At 34.4% G+C, this 5,687-nt stretch overlaps 1 pseudogene; it reads right to left on the reverse strand.

Moving 5' to 3' along the window:
* Positions 1–2,681: 2,681 nt before the first annotated feature.
* LOC120214345 lies at positions 2,682–5,246 on the reverse strand (annotated as a pseudogene).
* Positions 5,247–5,687: the final 441 nt, after the last annotated feature.

Raw genomic sequence — 5,687 nt, forward strand, 5'->3', positions numbered from 1 at the left:
AAAAATTAATTCTGAGAGGCGAAATGAAATATGAAGATAGTCTCTTATGCTTTGAACTCCGTATATGATTAGAATGAACTTTTTAGGCACTCAATGTTGTCTACAGTTCACGGTTACGAAAAAAAGGGATAATAGGTCCAAACAAGTGTTTAAAGGTGATTGAACCAATGATCATTTCACTCTAATGCCTTTAATCTTGTCCGATTTAAATCTACCTAGCGTTTTTCTTTTATTTTCATTCTTTTTTTTGATCCATCTAGACTGACCTTTTTTGGGTTTTCACCCTAGAATTCATCTCCGTTTTCCTATATCTTCGGTATTTCTCACCATTCTTGTTGAATTTGGATCTTTGAACCATTTATACTTGATCAAATTTGTGGCTTGAGGTTCAATGAGTCACTCATATTGAAGTATTTGATTTGTTCTCTTTCTTCTTTTTCTTTTTTCTCTTTTTCTTTTTGTTTTTTTCTCTCTTTTTTCTTTTATTTTTTTATCTTTTTTCTTCTCTTTTCCTTTTTTTTCTTTATCTTTTCTGAATATGAATTCGTTGGATGAGTTTAGGACTTCAATTGCTTTGGGAACCTTCTTGTCCTCTTTATTTGAAGAATTTTACACTTCTATCTATGTACAAATGGTTTCTTGTATTCGAACATCTTTTGTTGTTCTTAACCTGATCTGATCCTCACACTCTACATTTGATATACCTTGTGGTTCCTTATTATTTCTCACTTGACATGAATCGATGGTCTTCACTCCTGAGAATAGATTTCTTTCACCCCCAGTGTGGAGGGTGATCTTTGGTTAAGGTTGAATCAGAAGAAAATTAATTTAGGCTCAAATAGGGACAACAAGGGATATATTTTTTCTCCTTTTGTGAATGGATAGTGAAAGATATTCGTTCATCATTTCATACACAGAAGTCCTTGCAAAAAGAGGTATCCTCAGAAGGATTAATATTCAAGATTAACTTTTATTTACATGAAAACAATATAATTAATACATGATAGAATTATTTTAATCATTCCTTTTATTTCTTCTTCTTCTTGCTTCGAGCATGGTATGCTCCAATTATTTGAGCTTATCTTCAAAAAGTTGATCTATGATGCCCCTTCTCGTCTCTTCTTGCAAGAAGATTCTCGGACAAATGAAAGTTTTGCACTTAAGGCCTTTAGGTTTTATTGGCATAAAAAATGAGGGTGGAATTTAATCAATTGCATAGGGCAGCAGACGATATGGGTTTAGGGGTTGAAATAAAAGTTTTCAAACTTTTGGGATTATTTCAAAATTTGTGTTTTTAAATATATATATATATATATATATATATATATATATATATTTTTTGAATTTTTTAAAAATTATCAGATTGTGACACATGTTACTTAATGGAGGAAATTAACACCGTTGACATCTCGGACACCTAAAATAGTAACGTTTATAACGTTAGACACCGAGATCATTCAAAAAGTAATGCATGTAAGTAGGTATAATGAACTTTGTTTTAAACATGCGCATACTTTTAATGTTTCCTTTGACCAAATAATTATTATCCGGAATCAGAAAACATTAAAAAGAAATTGTTTCTAAGATATATTGAGAAAAACAGAAAATTGTCAAGTATTTTATAAACTAGAGATGCAAACTCTGTTTCGAGTTAACAAAACAGAACATGAGAGGGGATCCAATAACTACATTATTTTTCATGAATAAAACATACACATTGTGTTGACTAGTTAAATGATGTTTCTGTACAATGTGACTAATTAAATATAATATCTCTAAAAAAATTCATTATAGTAGGTTATACTAGTTAAAACTTAATGCAAGCTCATATCTTAGAGATGAAATACAACTAGATTTAAATTCTAAGAAGCAAACAAAAATAGAATTGTATTTTACAAGGCTGTCCTAGAGTTATTTGTAAGTTTACATAATTATTAATCTATAATATTGAAAGACCATAAATTTATACAAATCTTCCGAAAAATTATTATCTTATTAATTTATCAAAATTATTAATTTAGATATTGAGTATAAGTCGAGAATGAGAAAAAATATTATTTTAGAAAGATTAGTACTTTATAAGTATTAATTTATATAAATTATATCATAATTCAAATCAAAATTCCTATTTTGAAATCGATTTTTTTATTAATTGAAATCGAAATTTCAAAAGGTATTTCGGGTACATAAAATAGAGGCCCAATTTTCGAAATAAGAAACTCACTTCAAAATTTTGAAATTTATTTCATGATTCATAATTTTGTTAATTGATGTTTGAATTAAAATCCATGTTTTAAGTGATCCTTATTTTTTTTTAAATTTATGATTTTATCTTTAAACTTTTGAGAAATTGTAAATTGACCCTCAAATGATTAAACTTTTATACAATGTACATAGTCATTGACTATGATATTTTTATTGGTTCGATCTATGGATGTTTCTATAAGTTTTAAGTATGTTTATGCTCCGACAATATGATTTTTGAAATTTGATCAAATGAAATCTGAATAACTGGAGTTAAAACAATTGGGCTTTTTTTAATATTTAATTCTAGTTTCGTTAATTGATACTCCAGGAACTTGCCACCAATTGAATAAACAACATTACACATAGCATAGGGAAGAAACACACATATAGAATAAGATTAAGAAATGCCTGAATGATGGTACCTACTACTGCACAGCAATGATTAACAAATTCCTCTGAAGAATTGAATTAGCAAATAAGAAACCAAACATATAGGTGTAAGATTAAGAAATTACTTAGGATCTAATACTAAAACACCATGGTCCTCAAAACTTTATTTATGATCTTTCTCCTACACAAACACCAGAAATGGATAATGAAATTACCATCATGGCCTAGATGGATTTATAGCCAGAAGCATGTTTTGCCCACCCGGAAGGTATGCCACATTAGGTGACTTGGCAAGAGTTGCAGCGATTTCCCTCGACGCCTCGATCCTCCTCAACTCGATCAGCCCCATACCGGCGGTCGCAGTGGCTTCGGAAATCAACTTTGCAGCCTCGCTTTCGCCTTCAGCTCGGATCACCGCGGCGCGCCTCTCTGGTCGGCTTTCATCACAACGTACCTCGATCGCTCCGCCTCCTGTTGTGCCACCTGCTTCTGCTCCACTGCTCTCGAGAACTCAGTACCATACGACAAGTGCGTAATCGCCACATCGGACAGCTCAATGTTAAAGTCCCTCGCCCGCTGTGTCAGTGAGTTCCGGACGAACTCAGAGACTTGGGGACGCTCAGTGAGAAGCTCATCGGCATTGAACTGTGCAACCACAGCTTTCAGCACCTCGTTTCCGATGGAGGGAAGCACCTTCTCATCGTACTCCAGACCAAGGCGTTGATATATTTCGGGAAGCTTATCCACCTTTTTTATCGCACAAGATGCCACCGATTAAACGTTAATCTTTAAAGAACAAAACAACCCCAACATCCATCAGCCATACATGCATGCATACACACACATACATACATACATACATCAATTAAAGTAGAATCGAAACTGCAATCATATCATCAATAAGCCTTTTTCTTTTCTTAGAATGCAAAACAACAAATCTAGAGCCTTCATTAACCCCAGTATACATATAAGTAGATATTAAGAATAATCAATAGAATTATAGGTAGGTACAAGCAGTTCGATTTAATCCCAAAACTCAAATTCTTTTAGATAGAATCAAACAAAATTGGGTATTTAGTGCTATTTATTTAAGAGAAAACATTTACCTTGGGTTTAGAAAGGACTCGAAGGGTGAGATTAACCATCTGGAGATCCTTGGTTCCAGAAACAGAAGAGAAGGTGTGAGGCTTCATGCGGATATCATAGATGAAAGGTTTCTGGAGCCATGGAACTATAAAGTGAGTCCCTTCTTCCACCGTTTTATCCAAGACCCCCCTTATACGATCGAATATCACTGCTCTTTCACCGCCGTCCACTGTGTACATCGACGCATTGAGTACAGTCGCCGCGGCTCCTATACCAAAGGCGGCGCGTGCGAAGTTGGTTAAGAAGGAAACCGCTGCTTGATTGCTGCCCATTTTCTTGGAGTTCCTTGCTTTCCCTGATGATGAGGGTTTCTGATTTATCTGGGGGAAATGAGGATTCTACCTAGGCGTTTAAGCATATCACGGAACTCGGATGAAGTTGAAACTTTTTCTAAAAGTGGGCTATTATCTCCATTTTTAAGCGCAAAAACAATGAGCCCAAATTAGCCCACAAGACATTTCTTCTGCTGCTTCTCCTCCTTACCCTTGAAGTTCTTTCGTTTCAGAAAAAGAGAACCATAAATTCTTACATTTGAATATTACAAAGGGAAGCGCAAGAATCCAACTGTAGGAGTTATCCAGAAAGGTGCTTCGTTTAACTTATTAGTCTTTCCCATAGCGTGCCATTAATTTCCTGGAAACCAAACAGAGGTAGCTTATTCTCTCATACACTAACACCACCCAATGAATCTCCCTTCATTTTACTTCAAAACCCCATAAGAAAATAAATTTAGTTTTCCCCCCATATCCAGCGTAGGTCATTGCATAATTTTAACTAACTATGCGTGATGTTTAAAGGAGTAAAGTCATGGCAAGCAGAGGCAGTTGGCGCTGGTCAACGAACTTTTGCTGCCGGGGCTGGGATTTTTGGTTACAAGCAACGCAAGGGCAAGCTGAACCTACTTTATTTGGCAGATGATGGGAGAAAATCAATTGATTTATGTATTTTGATGACGCGATAATCATAAGAAAGAATCTGCTCCCAAATTCGTTGATTTTGGTAGTCTCTCCCGAACTACACAAGCGTGCAGAACCCACCAGACATTTATGCCAAACTCCATAGGGTTTCCTCTTCAACGTGACCTGAAACCTTTCTGAAAGAGTTCTTGTCAGGCGAGATAGCCTTGGTACAAGAGTGGTGCTTAGTTTTAGAACTGGATGTCTCTGGTCCATCTATGGCAATCGAGTTATTCCTATCTGCCACGTATGATTTTCTTTGGCTTTCATCATTTTGTTTTCTACTATTTCCAACTCCGGCTGGGGGACCTTTCTGCTAGGAGGATGAAGCCATTCATCATTTTTGCAGCTATGGATTGGAAGCTTCTTGCTTGCTGCTAAACCTTACAAAACCATGCTTTTCTTGTTCGGAATGAAGGGATTGATGATGTCGCCATGCCTTTCAAAAGCTGTCTAGAGGCCCTTCCAGTGAAAGGAGGGAGGAAGATTATCCACAAAAAGACTGAAACATTTCTTCGCCGCTAAACCGTTCCCAGCTAAAAATACTTTTAAGGTGGGCACGTATAAAAATATTTAAAAATATTTTTTTAAAGCGAATATATTAATAATATAAATTTTTTAAATGAAATAAATATAAATAAAATTCAAGAGTAAATTGAATTTATAAAAAAGTAATTAATATAAGAAAATTTAAATGTTAATGTGATTATAAAATTTTAAGATAAGCATCTTCGAATAAAATAAATAATTAATAAAAAAATTAAATTTAAGTGGACACGTGTCCACTTCACCCAGCCGGTTTCCAGTGATTATGTTTTGGTTTTCAAAACTCGTGTCTTACTGATATGTCTATGGCAAAACGCTTTAACTATAACATATTTATTAATAGGATAAATTGCCTCGTTTATAACTGATTTTTACTTTCTTTTTTATTTTTCACATTAAATT

Source organism: Hibiscus syriacus, unplaced genomic scaffold, assembly GCF_006381635.1.
Source record: "Hibiscus syriacus cultivar Baekdansim isolate YM2019G1 unplaced genomic scaffold, ASM638163v2 tig00110059_pilon, whole genome shotgun sequence".
Lineage (NCBI taxonomy): Eukaryota > Viridiplantae > Streptophyta > Magnoliopsida > Malvales > Malvaceae > Hibiscus > Hibiscus syriacus.